A 20770-nucleotide genomic window follows, 5' to 3' on the forward strand; every position below is an offset into this window, starting at 1 on the left:
TTTAATTAGAGGGTTTCTCTTCCTTATTTCTCTGACTGAGACTGGTGTATGACTTTCTTTTTTCCACTCCACATCCATGGGGTGTGCCTTTCCGACCATAATTTTTAAGGCACTTTACATCAAGGTTCATACGTAAACAGCTGGGAACTTCTTTTCTCATCATAGTCGCATTTGTATTTTCAATACCATGTCTTTTATATGCTTCCTTGCTTGTGCACCTTAATCAAATTAAATATGTCGCTTGCTCTTTTAAGCTAATGTTGCTCCACTATATATTTATTGGAAATTGCTAAATATTATTCAATCTCGTCATTGCTTGTAGCCACAACTCGCGCTTCCTCAATCCATACATGGTGTCATGCTTGCCTTGTACATCATTTTTTACATGCAATTTTTTTCTATTCTTTTAAATCCTACTCCCTCCGTTCTTAAATATAAGTCTTTGTAGAGATTTCACTATGGACCACATAAGGATCTATGTAGATGCATTTTAGAGTGTAGATTCACTCATTTGCTCTGTATGTAGTCCATAATGAAATCTCTATAAAGACTTATATTTAGGAACGGAGGGAGTACAACATTAGATCATGCACGTCATCCTCGTGGCTATTTGGTTTGTTTTGACATACATGTGTTTTTATATCATCGAGCCCATGCATATTAATAAATCTAAGAAACTGATACATGTTGGTCATGTTACTTTCACGCTGGTCCTTCGTCACAATACAATAAATTCTAAAGAATGGAAATCAAATGATCTATTTTTTAGTTATTTATTCCACATTAGCGTGTTTTTATTAAAAGATGAACTATCAATGTGTACATTAATTATTTTTTGCAGGGGGAATGTGTATATTAAATTTATTATTGAAAGTTTTCTAGCTGTGTATTCCACATAGAGTTTCTTATGTATAAATGGAAATGCACTCTTTATCCACCAAGTAAGAGTCTTGTCGAAAACAAATATTGAAACTGTTGTTTTAAAGAAAACTATATGGAAAGTCTTCATTGTATAAATTTGTGAAGACTTTTAATCTGGGTCATCCTGACGTAATTAGATATCTCTTTTCTTGATCCATAAACATCTTCTACAAATTTCCCTTGTAGTCCATCATGAGAATACTATTTTTGGACTACGCCTATAATACATGTAACCGTGTTACACCATGTGAGGTCTTGTGTGACACTGTTTTATGTGCTTGTTGTTTGTCCCTGATACGTCTCCAATGTATCTATAATTTTTTATTGTTTCATGCTATTATATTATCTGTTTTGATTGTTTTATATGTATTAATATACTATTTTATATTATTCTTGGGACTAACTATTAACCTGGAGCCCAGTGTCAGTTTCTGTTTTTCCTTGTTTTTGAGTTTTACAGAAAAGGAATATGAAACGGAGTCCAAACGAGCTGAAAATTTACGGTGATTTTTTACGGACCAGAAGAGACCCACGGAGTATCGGAGTTGGGCCAGAAGAGTCCCGAGGCTACCACAAGCCTAGAAGGTGCCCCCCCAGGGGTGTTGGGGAACGCAGTGATTTCAATAAAAAATCTACGATCACGCAAGATCTATCTAGGTGATGCATAGCAACGAGGGGAGAGTGTGTCCATGTACCCTCGTAGACCGAAAGCGGAAGCGTTATGTAACGTGGTTGATGTAGTCGAACGTCTTCGCGATCCAACCAATCAAGTACCGAACGCACGACACCTCCGCGATCTGCACACGTTAGCTCGGTGACGTCCCTCGAACTCTAGATCCAGCTGAGGCCGAGGGAAAGTTCCGTCAGCACGACGGCATGGTGACGGTGATGATGAAGTTACCGGCACAGGGCTTCGCCTAAGCACTACAGCGATATCACTGAGGTGTGTAACTATGGAGGGGGGGCACCGCACACGGCTAAAAGATCAACTTGTGTGTCAATGGGGTGCCCCCTCCCCAATATATAAAGGAGGGAGGGAGGAGGAGGCCGGCCAAGGGTGGCGCGCGCAAGGGAGTGAATCCTACTCCAAGTAGGAATCCCTCCCTTTCCTATTCCCACAAGGAGAAGAGGGGAAGGAGGAGGAGGAGAGAAGGAAGGAGGGGGGTGCCGCCCCCTCCCCTTTCCAATTCGGACTAGGGCAAGGGGAGGCGTGCGCCACCTCCTGGCCAGCCCTCTCTCTTCCGCACTAAGGCCCATGAGGCCCAATAGCTTCCGGGGGGAGGGGGGGGGGTCCGGTAACCCCCGATACTCCGGTTTTATCCGAAACTTTTCCGGAACACTTCTGGTGTCCGAATATAGCCGTCCAATATATCAATCTTTATGTCTCGACCATTTCGAGACTCCTCGTCATGTCCGTGATCACATCCGGGACTCCGGACAACCTTCGATACATCAAATCACATAAACTCATAATACCAATCGTCATCGAACGTTAAGCGTGCGGACCCTACGGGTTCGAGAACTATGTAGACATGACCGAGACACGTCTCCGGTCAATAACCAATAGCGGAACCTGGATGCTCATATTGGTTCCTACATATTCTACGAAGATCTTTATTGGTCAAACCGCATAACAACATACGTTGTTCCCTTTGTCATCGGTATGTTACTTGCCCGAGATTCGATCGTCGGTATCATCATACCTAGTTCAATCTCGTTACCGGCAAGTCTCTTTACTCGTTCCGTAATACTTCATACCACAACTAACTCATTAGTCACAATGCTTGCAAGGCTTATAGTGATGAGTATTACCGAGAGGGCCCAGAGATACCTCTCCGAAACACAGAGTGACAAATCCTAATCTCGATCTATGCCAACCCAACAAACACCTTCGGAGACACCTGTAGAACACCTTTATAATAACCCATTTACGTTGTGACGTTTGGTAGCACACAAAGTGTTCCTGCGGTATTCGGGAGTTGCATAATCTCATAGTCTGAGGAACTTGTATAAGTCATGAAGAAAGCAGTAGCAATGAAGAAAGCAGTTGCATAATCTCATTAGGAGAATGATGTGATCCCGTTCATCAAATGACAACACATGTCTATGGTTAGGAAACATAACCATCTTTGATTAACGAGCTAGTCAAGTAGAGGCATACTAGGGACTATATGTTTTGTCTATGTATTCACACATGTACCAAGTTTCCGGTTAATACAATTCTAGCATGAATAATAAACATTTATCATGAAATAAGGAAATAAATAATAACTTTATTATTGCCACTAGGGCATATTTCCTTCAGTCTCCCACTTGCACTAGAGTCAATAATCTAGATTACATAGTAATGATTCTAACACTCATGGAGCTTTGGTGCTGATCATGTTTTGCTCGTGGAAGAGGCTTAGTCAACGGGTCTGCAACATTCTGATCCGTATGTATCTTGCAAATCTCTATGTCCCCTTCCGACACTTGATGACGGATGGAATTGAAGCGTCTCTTGATGTGCTTGGTTCTCTTGTGAAATCTGGATTCCTTTGCCAAGGCAATTGCACCAATATTGTCACAAAATTTCATCGGACCTGATGCACTAGGTATGACACCTAGATCAGATATGAACTCCTTCATTTGCTGCTTCCGAAGCAGCAATGTAATCCGCTTCACACGTAGATCCCGCCACGACGCTTTGCTTGGAACTGCACTAACTGACAGCTCCTCCATTCAATAAAATATGTATCAGTTTGCAACTTAGAGTCATCCGGATCAGTGTCAAAACTTGCATCGACGTAACCATTTACGATGAGCTCTTTTTCACCTCCATAAACGAGAAACATATCCTTAGTCCTTTTCAGGTATTTCAGGATGTTCTTGACCGTTGTCTAGTGCTCCACTCTGGGATTACTTTGGTTCCTCCTTGCTATGCTTATAGCAAGGCACACATCAGGTCTGGTACACAACATTGCATACATGATAGAACCTATGGCTTAAGCATAGGGAATGACCTTCATTTCTCTCTATCTTCTGCAGTGGTCAGGCATTGAGTCTGACTCAACTTCACACCTTGTAACACAGGCAAGAACCCTTTCTTTGACTGATCCATTTTGAACTTCTTCAAAACTTTATCAAGGTATGTGCTTTGTGAAAGTCCAATTAAGCGTCTTGATCTATCTCTATAGATCTTGATGCCCAATATGTAAGCAGCTTCACCGAGGTCTTTCATGGAAAAACTCTTATTCAGGTATCCCTTTATGCTATCCAGAAATTCTATATCATTTCCAATCAACAATATGTCATCCACATATAATATTAGAAATGCTACAAAGCTCCCACTGACTTTCTTGTAAATACAGGCTTCTCCAAAAGTCTGTATAAAACTATATGCTTTGATCACACTATCAAAGCGTTTATTTCAACTCCGAGAGGCTTGCACCAGTCCATAAATGGATCGCTGGAGCTTGCACACTTTGTTAGCACCCTTTGGATTGACAAAACCTTCTGGTTGCATCATATACAACTCTTCTTCCAGAAACCCATTCAGGAATGCAGTTTTGACATCCATTTGCCAAATTTCATAATCATAAAATGCAGCAATTGCTAACATGATTCAGACAGACTTAAGCATCGCTACAAGTGAGAAAGTCTCATCATAGTCAACTGATACGTCTCTGTCGTATCTACTTTTCCAAACACTTTTGCCCTTGTTTTGGACTCTAACTTGCATGCTTTGAATGGAACTAACCCGGATTGACGCTGTTTTCAGCAGAACTACCATGGTGTAATTTTTGTGGAGAAATAAAAGTTCACGAAATGACCTGAAAATCCACGGAGCAACTTTTCAGAATTAATAAAAAATATTGGCGAAAGAATCAACACCAGGGGGCCCACACCCTATCCACGAGGGTGGGGGGCGCCCCCCTAGGGCGCACCCCTGCCTCGTGGCCCCCCTGGACCTCCACCGACCTAAACTCCAACTCCATATATTCACGTTCACGGAGAAAAAAATCAGAGAGAAATATTCATCGTGTTTTACGATACGGAGCCGCCGCCAAGCCCTAAATCCTCTCGGGAGGGCTGATCTGGAGTCCGTTCGGGGCTCCGGAGAGGGGGATTCGTCACCGTCGTCATCATCAACCATCCTCCATCACCAATTTCATGATGCTCACCGCCGTGCGTGAGTAATTCCATCGTAGGCTTGCTGGACGGGGATGGGTTGGATGAGATTTACCATGTAATCAAGTTAGTTTTGTTAGTGTTTGATCCCTAGTATCCACTATGTTCTGAGATTGATGTTGCTATGACTTTGCTATGCTTAATGCTTGTCACTAGGGCCCGAGTGACATGATTTAAGATCTGAACCTATTATGTTTTCATGAATATATGTGAGTTCTTGATCCTATCTTGCAAATCTATAGTCACCTATTATGTGTTATGATCCGACAACCCCGAAGTGACAATAATCGGGATACTTCTCGGTGATGACCATAGTTTGAGGAGTTCATGTATTCACTAAGTGTCAATGCTTTGGTCCGGTACTCTATTAAAAGGAGGCCTTAATATCCCTTAGTTTCCATTAGGACCCCGCTGCCACGGGAGGGTAGGATAAAAGATGTCATGCAAGTTCTTTTCCATAAGCACGTATGACTATATTCGGAATACATGCCTACATTACATTGATGAACTGGAGCTAGTTCTGTGTCACCCTATGTTATAACTATTACATGAGGAATCACATCCTACATAATTATCCATCACTGATCCAATGCCTACGAGCTTTTCACATATTGTGCTTTGCTTATTTACTTTACCGTTGCTACTATTACAATTACTACAAAACTGCCACTGTTACTTTTGCTACCGTTACCGTTACTTCCATACTACTTTGCTAATAAATACTTTGCTGCAGATACTAAGTTATCCAGGTGAAAGGATCAATATAGTTGACTAGAGGGGGGGGGGGTGAATAGGCAACTAACAATTTTTAGCTTTTCTTTACCAAATTCAACTTTGCATCAAAGTAGGTTGTCTAGATATGCAACTAGGTGAACAACCTATATGATGCAACAACAACAAGCACACAAGCAAGCAAGGGATATTACACAAGTAAGCTAGCAAAAGTAACGGCGCGAGATAACCAAGAGTGGAGCCGGTGGAGATGAGGATGTGTTACCGAAGTTCCTTCCTTTTGAGGGGAAGTACGTCTCCGTTAGAGCGGTGTGGAAGCACAATGCTCCCCAAGAAGCCACTAGGGCCACCGTATTCTCCTCACGCTCTCACACAATGCGAGATGCCGTGATTTCACTATTGGTGCCCATGAAGGCGGTGACCGAACCTTTACAAACAAGGTTGGGGCAATCTCCACAACTTAATTGGAGGCTCCCAACGACACCACAAAGCTTCACCACAATGGACTATGGCTCCGAGGTGACCTCAACCGTCTAGGGTGCTCAAACACCCAAGAGTAACAAGATCCGCTAGGGATTAGTGGGGGAATCAAATTTCTCTTGGTGGAAGTGTAGATCGGGCCTTCTCAACCAATCCCGAGCAAATCAACAAGTTTGATTGGCTAGGGAGAGAGATCGGGCGAAAATGGAGCTTGGAGCAACAATGGAGCTTAGGGATGGAAGAGGTAGTCAACTAGAGGTAGGAGACACCCCTTTTATAGTTGTGGACAAAATCCAACCGTTATCCACTAGTCCAGCCCGCGACATGCGGTACTACCGCTCCAGAAATGCGGTACTACCGCAAGGCCACACGGTACTACCGTGAGGGACCACGGTACTACCGCGGCAGCTGCAGAGACTAGAACATGCCTGACTGTGAGCAGTACTACCGCGAGCGCGGTACTACCGCTCCCTCTTGTGGTACTACCGCAAGACAGGAAAGTCCTAGCCTGGGAAGGGTGCGGATGAATAAAAATACATCCGTGCCTACTTCCGTTGGAAAACAAACGATGCAAACATCCAACATGGTACTACCGCTGGGAAGCGGTACTACCACATGGCAGCTGAACCAAGCCGCGCGCGGTACTACCGCGCTAGATGCGCGGTACTATCGTGGAGGCGTGGATGTAAAAATTTACATCCGCCCCTACTACCGCGAAGTAGCGGTACTTGGCCTGGGAGCCAGGGTACTACGGCTCCAGAGGAGCGGTACTACCGTGGGCTCCCGCGGTACTACCGCGAACGACGTGCGGTACTACCATGGAGGCGCGGATGTAAAAAATTACATCCATCCCTACTGCCGCGAAGCAGCGGCACTTGGTCTGGGAGCCACGGTACTACGACTCCAGAGGAGCGGTACTACCGTGGGCTCCCGCGGTACTACCGCGCAGTGGCATGGTACTACCGCGGGTGCCTGCGGTACTACCGCTCCAGGGAGCAGTACTACCGCAAGCTCAGCAACAACAGCCAGGACAATCGCATAGAGGATAAACGGGGGATGCTCCAAAGTGCAAGGGAAAGGTGGAGACAAGGAAGGAAACGTGAACATGATGATTCCACCTGAACCTTTCCGACGCGGACCCCCTCTTAATAGGTTGGCTCTCCTACGACTCAAATCCACCAAAAAGAAACATAGAAAAACGCTGTCTTCAATAGTCTTCGAGGGGCACCGAACCGTCTTGTGCCTAGCGATGAATCGTCTGGGAAACTCAAGGCACACGATTAGTCCGCAAAAGCATTGTCATCAATCACCAAAACACTTAGGGATAAATATGCCCTTACAATCTCCCCCCTTTTGGTGGTTTGTTGACAATACGAGATTTGCACAAAGGGAAATAATATTGAGCAGAGGCAAACCCCTCCTCTCTAAAATATGGATGGGCTCCCCCTAGATGTGTGCAATCTAGATGGATGCTTTGGACTGCACAACACACAAACTAGGATCAACACCCCCCCTATATTCTAGAGACAAGGCATGATCTTGCAAGGGTAAGACTAACATCTAAGCAAGAGCATAAAACATAGGTAGCACAATATATCACAAGCTCACTAAGATAGGTAGAGTGCATATGTCTTACATCATATGAAGGTCAAACCAAACCAAAGCAACCAAAACAACCGAAACGAGGTTCAAACGAGGGAGCAGACACACCGAACACGCAAACACACCGAACACGACACACGACTCACAAATCCCTACACTCTCTCCCCCTTTGGCATCAAGACACCAAAAAGGCAGAGAGGACACCTACACACAAGGGGTGGCTCAAGCAGAGAAATCATCCCAACGCTCCTCGTCAGACTCGGCGGCAGGAATGGTCTCCTCGACGTCCTCCTCAAAACCAGTCCACTTGTAGCCTTGTTTCACCATCCACTCAGCCTCTGGAGTGTTGCGATCCTCAGAACCGCCAGACACGTCCTCTCCATACAGCCTCATGATCTTCTTGTCCCGGCGGAGACTCTCCTTGGATGCCACGTGAGTCTTGTACTGCCCCTTAGCTTGCATGCAGAAAAGAGTCTTCATCTTGTCCTTCAGCTTCTTGGCCCACGAGGGCTCAGAGGAACTATGGGAAGACCCAACAGCACGGTCCTCAGCAACATCCTATGCTCCAGCCTCCTCCTCATCAACAGCCCTCCTAGCAGCAGATGCCTCAGCACGAGTAGTAGTGTTGGCCCAGTTGGGCTTGACACGGAGACTAATGGGATATTACACAAGTAAGCTAGCAAAAGTAAAGGCACGAGATAACCAAGAGTGGAGCTGGTGGAGACGAGGATGTGTTACCGAAGTTCCTTCCTTTTTAGGGGAAGTACATCTCCGTTAGAGCGGTGTGGAGGCACAATGCTCCCCAAGAAGCCACTAGGGCCACCGTATTCTCCTCACGCCCTCACACAATGCGAGATGCCGTGATTCCACTATTGGTTCCCTTGAAGGCGGTGACCGAACCTTTACAAACAAGGTTAGGGCAATCTCCACAACTTAATTGGAGGCTCCCAACAACACCACGAAGCTTCACCACAATGGACTATGGCTCCGAGGTGACCTCAACCGTCTAGGGCGCTCAAACACCCAAGAGTAACAAGACCCGCTAGGGATTAGTGGGGGAATCAAATTTCTCTTGGTGGAAGTGTAGATCGGGGCCTTCTCAACCAATCCCGAGCAAATCAACAAGTTTGATTGGCTAGGGAGAGAGATCGGGTGAAAATGGAGCTTGGAGCAACAATGGAGCTTAGGGATGGAATAGGTAGTCAACTAGAGGTAGGAGACACCCCTTTTATAGTTGTGGACAAAATCCAACCGTTATCCACTAGTCCAGCCCGCGACATGCGGTACTACCGCTCCAGAAATGCGGTACTACCGCAAGGCCACGCGGTACTACCGTGAGGGACCACGGTACTACCGCGGCAGCTGCAGAGACTAGAACATGCCTGACTGTGAGCAGTACTACCGCGAGCGTGGTACTACCGCTCCCTCTTGCGGTACTGCCGCAAGACAAGAAAGTCCTAGCCTGGTAAGGGCGCAGATGAATAAAAATACATCCGTGCCTACTTCCGTTGGAAAACAAACAATGCAAACATCCGACACGGTACTACCGCTGGGAAGCGGTACTACCGCATGGCAGCTGAACCAGGCTGCGCGCGGTACTACCTCGCTAGATGCGCGGTACTACCGTGGAGGCGCGGATGTAAAAAATTACATCCGCCCCTACTACCGCGAAGCAGCGGTACTTGGCCTGGGAGCCATGGTACTACGAATCCAGAGGAGCGGTACTACCGCGGGCTCCCGCGGTACTACCGCGAACGACGTGCGGTACTACCATGGAGGCGCGGATGTAAAAAATTACATCCGCCCCTACTACTGTGAAGCAACGGCACTTGGCACGGGAGCCACGGTACTACGACTCCAGAGGAGCGGTACTACCGTGGGCTCCAACGGTACTACCGCGCAGTGGCACGGTACTACCGCGGGTGCCTGCAGTACTACCGCTCCAGGGAGCAGTACTACCGCAAGCTCAGTAACAGCAGCCAGGACAATCACATAGAGGATAAACGGGGGATGCTCCAAAGTGCAAGGGAAAGGTGGAGACAAGGAAGGAAACATGAACATAATGATTCCACCCGAACCTTTCCGATGCGGACCCCCTCTTAATAGTACAGCTCTCCTACGACTCAAATCCACCAAAAAGAAACGTAGAAAAACACCGTTTTCAATAGTCTTCGAGGGGCACCGAACCGTCTTGTGCCTAGCGATGAAGCGTCTGGGAAACTCAAGGCACAAGATTAGTCTGCAAAAGCATTGTCGTCAATCACCAAAACACTTAGGGATAAATATGCCCTTACACCAGGTGTGGTTGAATTGACAACTCAACTTCTAATACTTGAGAATATTCTTTGGCTCCCCTTGTGTCAAATCAATAAATTTGGGTTGAATACTCTACTCTCGAAAACTATTGCGATCCCCTATACTTGTGGGTTATCAAGACTATTTTCTGGCGCTGTTGTCGGGGAGCATAGCTCTATTCTTTGAGTCACTCTGGATTTATATCTATTGATCACTATGAGGAACTTGAAAGTCGAAAGAACTAAGATTTATCCCTCAACTACGAGGGGAGGTAAGGAACTGCCATCTAGCTCTGCACTAGATTCTCCTTCTGTTATGAGTAAGCTTGCGACACCTAAACCTGCTTCTGCTATGAATTCTGACATGTCGCATGTTATTGATGATGCCACTTCTACTATGCATGATACTTATGATGAAACTACTTCTGTTCTAGATACTACTGTGCCATTAGGTGAATATCTTGATGAACAACTTGCTAGGGCTAGAGAGAATGAAATTCTTGAAACTGAAATTACTGAAGATAGTGATGATGAAGGTTCTCCCCCTAAATATGAATTGCCTGTTGTTCCTGAGGGTTATGTTATGGATGAAGAAACTGCTAGAGATTTTCTTGCTTGCAATGATAGATCTGATCTTAAGAAGTTATTAGCTAAACTGAAACAGAAATCTCTGAATGCTAAAATGAAATATGACCCTGCTTTTTCTACTTCACCTATCTTTGTTACTCATAAGGATTATGATTTCTCTGTCGATCCTAAGATAATTACTTTGGTTGAATCTGATCCTTTTTATGGCTATGAATCTGAAACTGTTGTGGCACATCTTACTAAGTTAAATGATATAGCCACCCTGTTCATTAATGATGAGAAATCTCACTGCTACTATATCCTTAAGATATTTCCGTTCTCATTAAAGGGTGAAGCTAAAACTTGGTTTAATTCTCTTGATCCTGGTTGTGTGCGTAGTCCCCAGGATATGATTTATTACTTCTCTGCTAAATATTTCCCTGCTCATAAGAAACAAGCTGCCTTGAAGGAAATATATAATTTTGTGCAAATTGAAGAAGAGAGTCTCCCACAAGCTTGGGGGAGGCTTCTCCGATTACTTAATGCTTTGCCTGATCATCCTCTTAAGAAAAATGAAATACTTGATATCTTTTACAATGGACTAACTGATGCTTCCAAGGACCACTTGGATAGTTGTGTTGGTTGTGTTTTCACGGAAAGAACAGTCGATCAAGTTGAATTGTTATTGAATAATATGTTGACTAATGAAAATAATTGGACTCTTCCTGAGCCAACTCCTTAGCTAATTCCTAAGCCAACTCCTAAACCAACTCCGAAGAAAAGAGGTGTTCTATTTCTCAGTCCTGCAGATATGCAAGAGGCAAAGAAATCTATGAAAGAAAAAGGTATTAAAGCTGAAGATGTTAAGAATTTACCTCCTGTTGAAGAAATACATGGTCTTAATATACCACCTATTAAAGAAACACATGGTCTTGATAACCCGACACAGGTAGTGAAGGTAAATTCTCTCTATAGATATGATAAAGTTGAAATCCCGTCTACTAAGTTTGCTAGCCAATGCTTGGATGAATTTGATGACTTTATGGCTAGATAAGAAAATTTCAATGCTTATATTGGTAGACAATTAAAGAGTAATGCTTATATGATAGGACACTTGAGTGATTATATGGCTAGAGTTAAAGGTGAACTTAAACTCATTAGTAAACATGCTTCTATGGTTAACACTCAAGCAGAACAGTACTTAAGGCTCAAAATGAATTGCTCGATGAATTAAATAATAAACATGACTTTGCTGTTAGAGTGTGTCACACCCTGATTTTCATTGCACTACACTTAAGATGATAAATCATGATAAAATGTGGATTGACAAAAACTTTTGAGTGTTTTGGACTTTGCCTTGAATGGATTTTGTTTGTTGTTTGCAAGTGCTCTAAAAAGCAAATAAATCCTCCAACTCCTATACTTCATCTCCTTGTTCCAAACTCTTGAACCAATGATCAGGCCATGCGTATAGTACATTATAGAATTTTCTTACAAAATAATTTGGCCAAAAAGTATTTTCTAAATTTAGTCTTCTAAAAACCCCTGAATTGAGGTTTGTACTACAAGTACTTGATTTGGGGTATGAAAAATCTTTCCAAAAACATATTTGACTCCTATTAGATATAAGACTGCCATAAACCACAAAAATATAATTTTAAAAGTTAATTTATTATTTTATTTAAAGGCTTTTTCTTAAGGCCATAAATGGTATTTAATAGGTTAAAATTATTTAAATCTTTCAAAAATATTTTTAAAAAATATAGCAAAACTCAGTGGACATATATTGTCCATATATAAGAGTTTCAACATATGGTCATGTGCAAAATATTGGTCAAACCCCTAAAAAACCCTTTATGGTAATTTCAAGATTTTGAAATATTTATAAAGGGAATATTCTCTAAAAATTCCAAGAAAATTCTATCATGTCACATATGACATTTTTGATGATCTTGAAAAGTCTCGTGTCATGGAGAATAGTATAACCCCATGAAATCCCCTCAAAACCATTTCTGTCCATTTCTAGGGTTTGCCAAAGTTACATTGGAAACTTTCTCCAAATGGACTCACAATTGGTGACCCACCTCAAATCTATATTACATTTGATCCTGTTAATTCTCATATCAAGTGGAATTCATTTGCTTGCTCAAACCTGCATCAAACACCTTTTGCCATATTTCCAAAATCATCATTTTGACCTCTTCCACTCTTCTCCTTTTCCTCAACTTTTTACCACAGGCCATCCTAGTCCCCTTCTACCCCCAGTAACAATGGAAACATTACAACACCATTATTGGGGGGTGAAAACCTCCCTCTCCCTCTCTGGACAACCCCTTTCTCTCTCTCCCTCAACCTCTCTCCTCTCCTACTAGCTATCCATGGCATCCAATTCCCCTCCCCACTTCTTTACTCCCCCTAGAGCCCCCAGACACTAGAGTCCAATCCCAGAGCGCAAGAAAAATAGTCATGCCGGCCATATGCATGATCTGGAGCGTGCTACAGTGCGCTCGCGCACTGTAGCCGCCCTCCGCTCGATGCTCCCGTCGACCTCAGGCCTCTTCAGCATGTCCCCCGAGGTCACCTCGGCGTCCTCGGCACGGCACGCTGCCAGCCCCCTCCTGGACCTCTCTCCCCTCCCCTCTGCAGAGCTCACCGAGCGCGTCCGTGGACGCTGCCCATGGAGCACCGGTGCCTCACCCATATAAGGCCACCCCGAGCACCACTCTGGCCTCTCCCCCAGGAACCTCCCGGACAAGCTCCCTCTCCCCCTCGTACCCTATGTCCACCTCCATGGCCGGCAGCCTCTTCCACGGCCATCCATCTCTCCACCTCTTCGGACCTCCCCGACATTCCTTGGGCATATGGATTGATGCGGCACTCCGTCCTGAGCTCTCCGGTGTGCAGCACACCGCCGAAGGTGGCCGAAATCGCCGGCACAGGCGGCGACCAAGCCCTGCTCCGACGGCGTCTGTGCACGCACGAGGAAGGCGCCGTGTTCCCCCTGCCTCCTTCTTCGGGCGCGGCCGAGCCACACGGCTGCGCCCCCACCGCTGGCCGTCGCAGATGGGAAGAGCAGCACCGACGGCGAGCGAGGAAGGCGCCCTCTGCGTGGCCGGGGTAGAAGACGACGCGCGGCAGGACAGGCGACCTGCAGGTGGGCCCCGCTTGTCAGCGAGTCAGCGCCCGCCCCCCAATGGGTTAAGTGGAAAGCGCCCACCAGGAAATGCGCCTTCGGCGTCACCTCCTCCCTCGCGCAGCTGAGCAACTGGGCTGAGCCCAGTAGGCGCTGTTTAGCTGGGCTTCGCCCAGCGCGCTTTATGAGGTTAACATCTTTTCTTCCTTTTTCTTTTTTTATAAATATTGTAAAATCTCTAGAGAATTCAAATGGACTCCAAATTTGATGATTCAAATTTCTAGTAGCTCATAAAATCATGATCTATCTCATGGTTCAATTTCGACATTTTTCAAGAAACTTGTTCTTCACAAACATTTATCAAATCTTGTTTTTCCATTTCTGTGATGAACTTTAGAAAATCACAGAGAGCCCATCTTTTATCCAAATTCCATGATTCAAATTCCTAGATGCTTATAAGTTCAAAACTTAGTTTTTGAACATTTTTCCCAGTACTTTCTACGCCACATAAAATATTGGTACACTTCTCCATATATTGCCAATTTTGCAAATTCATAGAAAAATAATTTGAACTCCAAATCCAGTGAAACCAACTCCTAGGTGCTTCTAGAATCATTCCTTGTGAAATGGGTGCCTTTTCTCATTTTCAAAGTAATTCTTCTGTACACTTCTTGCAAATCGACAAACCCCTTGATTCCATCATATTGAAATGTTCGGAAATATCCATTGATCAAATCCCAATGAAACCACCTTGGTCATTTCTCATATGACCAAAGCTATCCTAGAAAAGTCAAATTCATATGTTTAGAGCACTTTTATTTTTGCCTTGTTGTGTTGCTTATTGTGATTGTTTCCGACGTTAGTTGACGAAGTCGACGGAGTACTTGGAGAAGGACCCAAAGACTTGAAGACTCTGATGAACTAGGCAAGCAGCCCTTTGACCATGATTGACCTCTCTTGTTCATCGATAAATTTTCTGTATGCATAATGACGTTATTGATTATGAGCTTGATACAACTGTTGCACTGCTGCATGTCCGTTGGCACTTGCATGTTCATATCTCTACCATGTGCTAGAGATGCAATGAGAAATACCTGATATTGACGCATGATGTTGCATGTATGCCATGATCATCCCTTGGTTACATTCCTTTGAAAATCCCATGGGGTGCCCCTAATGCCCGTGGGTAATGTTGAACCAGGTCACCACTTGATGAAGAAGTGGTGCACCGAAGCAAGTGAATATGTGTTGTTTACAGAGACGGATTAGATTTAAGATTTGTCGACCGTCCCAACCCTACATGCGCAACCACTCTACCCTTATATGGGAAAGGGCATTATTGATTACCTAGGCCGATACTAGCATGGTGCCCACATTACTAGTGATGGGGGTGACATGAGGTCACTCTCGGGACGGGGTCGTGCTTGGATAGGCGGCCATGACTGTTTTCACAGGGCACCAGACACACCGTTGGTCCCTGCGTGTATGTGTGATAATGAAAAGGGCAGAGTCCCAAGATCTTAATGCTTATACACAAGGGCCGTGTACCAATGAGTGGACCCTATGTTAGTGTCGCCTAGGGAAAGATAGTGATCGAGTGCTTCCCCCGAGTACTTGAGGTAATGCGGGATCGTGGATGACACAAAAGCTTCCCGGATCTTGTGGGTAAAGTGTGCAACCTCTGCAGAGTGTCAAACTATTCGAATAGCCGTGTCCACGGTCAAGGACAGTTGGTTGGTGCTGCTTAGACTATGTCCATATGTTTTTGAAAAACAACACAGTTTGGCAATATTATTGATATGATTCGTGAGGAAGTCACGATGAGTTGAGCATGAGTTGTTCATAACTCTTTCTCTATGTTGATGTCTGTAACCTCCTAATACTTGTTGCACACGCATTCATGTCCTTGATAAATGTTGATCATACTTGCATGAGAAAAACTAGCTTTCCGCAACAATGCCAATTAAGCAGTAGAGCTTTGCATAATTATTTTGTTATCACTCTTGGGTTGCTTGCAAGTACATTCAAACGTACTCACTGGCTTGTCCCTGGCTATTTACTTGGCCAGGCTTGAAAGAGCAGGTATATGAAGAAGTGTTCTTTGGTGACGATCGTGCGAGCTAGGACTCTTCCCAGTCAGAATGCCTGTAAGGTTAAGGCAGATGGCATGGGTTCAAGCTATCGACGATGATTTCCGCTGCAATGATATACTCAAGACTTGACCATAATGGTCACAATTTGTGTAAAACGGTATGTATGGATGCAAGACTCTTGTTATTCAGCTTCTGTGTGTTTAGTGAGCATTGATCTATGGGATCACTCTACACGTGCATTCGATGATCATGACTTATTAGTTGGGGTCCCCACAGAGCTGGTATCAGAGCCATCCTGACTGTAGGAAGCCTTAGTTAGCATGGTCGTTAGATAGGGTATTAGTAATTTTCAAAACTATCTATACTTCTCTTCCCTTCTTAACTAAGGTAAACTTTCCTTATTGATCTCTTCCCCCTTCAAAACTTTTGGTCGCTAGAACCCCTTATGCCCCTGACCACAGGATTCCTTGAAATCCTCGTGGGTAGTCTAGAAGGAGGATGCCTTGTCGGACATTCACCCACATCTTTTGAACACAAGATTGGCGACACCACAACTAGACGATACCAACAGAAGATACATCCTCGAGGAATGAGGACATGAAGACCCATAAGATGGTGACACTGTCCCAAGATGCTGCGACCTTAGCCTATGATGATCAGGGCATATGAAATGCAAGATCATGATATACATCGCTAATGGATCAACCATGTCCTTATCGTTGTTGCATCGGCAACCACCGGTGGATGAGAACCTAGCCATTTGGTCCGCCTCACTATAGTGAGCAGGAAAACGGTTCTCTTCATCCCCCGCTCTCTGTGATGATATTATCAACAATGTGCCCGACAGATTGGACCTCTATTATGCCTTGTTAATGTCATTGCATAAAGGACTGCCATCTAGAACCGCCGACAACTTAAAAAGGAAAATGTGATCATCATGATTAAGAAGATAAGAGAAGACCAAGTCAATGCCAGCCACGAGGAGCCACTTTCACCCCATCACGTCAACAGGTGAGAAGTTGTTGAAGATTCTTCAGGCTCAACCTAGATCGTTTCATCAAACAAGAGACGTAACAACACCTGAGGAAAACTCAGGAGATTGCACGAGGCACAAGGCACGACTACTGAGTCCGAGAACCCCTAGGATAGGATGAGTCGTGTATCCCCTATGCACAGTCGAGTCTGTATGATGGTTCGAACAGAACCATGATTGTGTTTTGCTTGTTTTTATTTGTTTGTGTTTTAATATCAGTCGCCCTTTTTTCCCTAGGCAACAAGTACGTGACTATATCACCTTCCTTATCTTAATGCTTGTGTTTGGCCCATCCGGCACTTGTTGACTGCACTTGCACTATAGAACCCCCTTTAGGCATCCCCCTCCTCTATGCTACTTTTCTCTCATCTCTCTCCTCAACTGAAGGCCGGCAAGACAAGATACACCAAGGGTTCTACTTTGGAACCAACTAGCACTGAGGACTTTTGCTACAACCTCCTCGACCAAGTGCAACCCCGTAGAGTTATGTTTAATCCTCCAGACTGGAAACCCATCCCGAGACCCTTAGAGACTCCACGAGATACCCCAGCTCGAATCCTTAACCATGTGCTTAACCTAAAGAATTGCAAGAGAACCAGTTAAGCCTCCTTAACCTTGCACAACAATGGGTTCATTATGGAACTAGTGGACATAGTGAACGAGCACATTATCATCCTAAGATAGCACCAGAACTAATGATGCCATAGGGGAGACCAATTTGAGGATATAGGAATATAGGACAAATGAATTGATGAATTTATATCAGTGACCTTGAGGAATTAGCTAAGACTCTTTGGTGGATTATAAGGCTTTCATGTTGAACTTGGTGGGATCATGTTAATAGAGTAGCATAACTTTCATTGCCCCTGAGTAAATTGGATTTAGTAGGACAACTATGATCACAAGTTGAAATTCTTGGAAGTATAAGGATTTGACTTAGCCAGGGGATATTGATAAGAGATGGTTAGCATTATGATAATGACTTGGGGTAAACATGTAGGAATCCTTGTTGGACATGAGATTTGGATTTAAGTAGGTGATCCTAGTTGAGTATAGATGCTGAGTATGTCTACATGGTTCAGAGTAAATTAGATTTAGACTGATGATCTCGATCATGATACCATGTTTCTCGGTGGACAATAAACTAGGAGATTGGATCAATTGTCAGAGTATATCTAGGGATCTATATAAGCCTAACCTTGGAGTTTACTTGACCCTGATAATGGGAACTGGTGGACTTACTATAATACAGATAGCCCATTCAAGTATTCGGGGATTATAGGACATTAGTAGATCATGTGGAACGCCATAGACACTGGATTTGTAGAATTAATGGATTATGTAGTGATTGATGAAGGTAAATGGGCTGTTGGCGTTGAGTCATAGGAAGGAAACCAGATCTTGGAGTGCCATACGACGTGTTTTCTTAGGATGGAGATGCAATATCTTGGACCTTGGAAGAATAGGCTGAGCACTTGGATTGTCATGCTTAATTCAAGTTTGGCAGTTTTATGTTCTACCCATGGATTTTTACATGAGGATAGCCAGACACATGAGTTTGGGGATAGTAGACAAGTATGATTTTGTTAAGGCCTCCTCTCGGGAGCCATGAGGATATAAATAGCATGAGAGATGATTGGAGTTGACCTATATGGGATGTTTCTTTTGGAAATATGATGCGATTTGTTTGGAAGACTAGATAGAACAATTGACATCTCAGAAACTGTGCTCAAGGATAAGATGAAAGACGATCACTCGCATCCTAGAATCCTTGAAACCCTTAAGCCTTACCAAGCCACAACATGGTCAGATCATGACCACATGCTTTTGGCTCTAGGTCGAGAACACCTTAACCCATACTCAATCGAGACCACCACCAGTACCCCAGCCTACTTTATCTACCCCATGAACAAGTCTTCATGGAGTACTTGGACAGGTTGATTGTCATCTATATTTGGTGGCCTACTTGACTAGCCGAAGACGGAAGAAGGACTGTTCAGCTGGTTAGGGAACATCTAAAGACCGCCATGTCAAGGAGGAAGAACTATACAAACCATCATCGTCAAGAAGTGAACTTCCTTGTCGAAGACCGTGCGTATCTGCAAACCACTCCTCTCGAAGGAACCGAGCATTTCCATGTAAAAAGGAAGCTGACACCAAGATTTACCCCCCTCCGAGATCATTCCAAGATGAAGAGCAGACAACTACCAACTGGAGTCACCACCTGAGTTACCCACTGTGCACAACATTTTTCCACACGACACAACACCCGAAGTGTTTCCAACTTCCTAACTAGCCCGATCACTAATAAGGACATCAATCACCAAGCCATCGACCCCCAGCCCAACCTGACCTATGCAAGAAACCCCTTAGCAACCTGGATCAAGCACACGAAGCCACACCATCAAGCACCTCAAGGTTCAATGGAGAACCACTCGGAAGCAGAAGCAGTATGAGGACCTGAAGACTACCCCAGGTCCAAGCTTCCGTACTCCTTTCCGCGCCTAGTTTGGGAATCTCGGGGACGAGATTCTTGTAAGGGGGGTAGGTCTGTCACACCCTGATTTTCATGGCACTACACTTAAGATGATAAATCATGATAAAATGTGGATTGACAAAAACTTTTGAGTGTTTTGGACTTTGCCTTGAATGGATTTTGTTTTTTTGTTTGCAAGTGCTCTAAAAAGCATATAAATCCTCCAACTCCTATACTTCATCTCCTTGTTCCAAACTCTTGAACCAATGATCGTGCCATGTGTATAGTACATTATAGAACTTTCTTACAAAATAATTTGGCCAAAAAGTATTTTCTAAATTTAGTCTTCCAAAAACCCCTAAATTGAGGTTTGCACTACAAGTACTTGATTTGGGGTATGAAAAATCTTTCCAAAAACATACTTGACTCCTATTAGATATAAGACTGCCATAAACCACAAAAATATAATTTTAAAAGTTAATTTCCTATTTTATTTAAAGGCTTTTTCTTAAGGCCAGAAATGGTATTTAGTATGTTAAAATTATTTAAATCTTTCAAAAATATTTTTAAATTTTTTAGGGAAACTCAGTGGACATATATTGTCAATATATAAGAGTTTCAACACATGGTCATGTTCAAAATATTGGTCAAACCCCTCAAAAACCCTTTATGGATATTTCAAGATTTTGAAATATTTATAAAGGGAATATTCTCTAAAAATTCCAAGAAAATTCTAGCATGTCACATATGACATGTTTGATGATCTTGAAAAGTCTCATGTCATGGAGAATAGTATAACCCCATGAAATCCCCTCAAAACCATTTCTGTCCATTTCTAGGGTTTGCCAAAGTTACATTGGAAACTTTCTCCAAATGGACTCACAATTGGTGACCCACCTCAAATCTATATTCCATTTGATCCTGTTAATTCTGATATCAAGTGGAATTCATTTGCTTGCTCAAACCTGCATCAAACACCTTCTGCCATATTTCCAAAATCATCATTTTGACCTCTTCCACTCTTCTCCTTTGCCTCAACTTTTTATCACAGGCCATCCTAGTCCCCTTCTACCCCCAGTAACAATGGAAACATTACAGCTCCATTATTCGGGGTGAAAACCTCCCTCTCCCTCTCTGGACAACCCCTTTCTCTCTCTCCCTCAACCTCTCTCCTCTCCTACTAGCGGCGCACTACAGTGCGCTCCCGCACTGTAGCCGCCCTCTCCCCGATGCTCCCGTCGACCTCAGGCCTCTCCAGCATGTCCCTCG

This window comes from Triticum dicoccoides, chromosome 2B (assembly GCF_002162155.2).
Source record: "Triticum dicoccoides isolate Atlit2015 ecotype Zavitan chromosome 2B, WEW_v2.0, whole genome shotgun sequence".
In the NCBI taxonomy this organism is placed as follows: Eukaryota; Viridiplantae; Streptophyta; class Magnoliopsida; order Poales; family Poaceae; genus Triticum; species Triticum dicoccoides.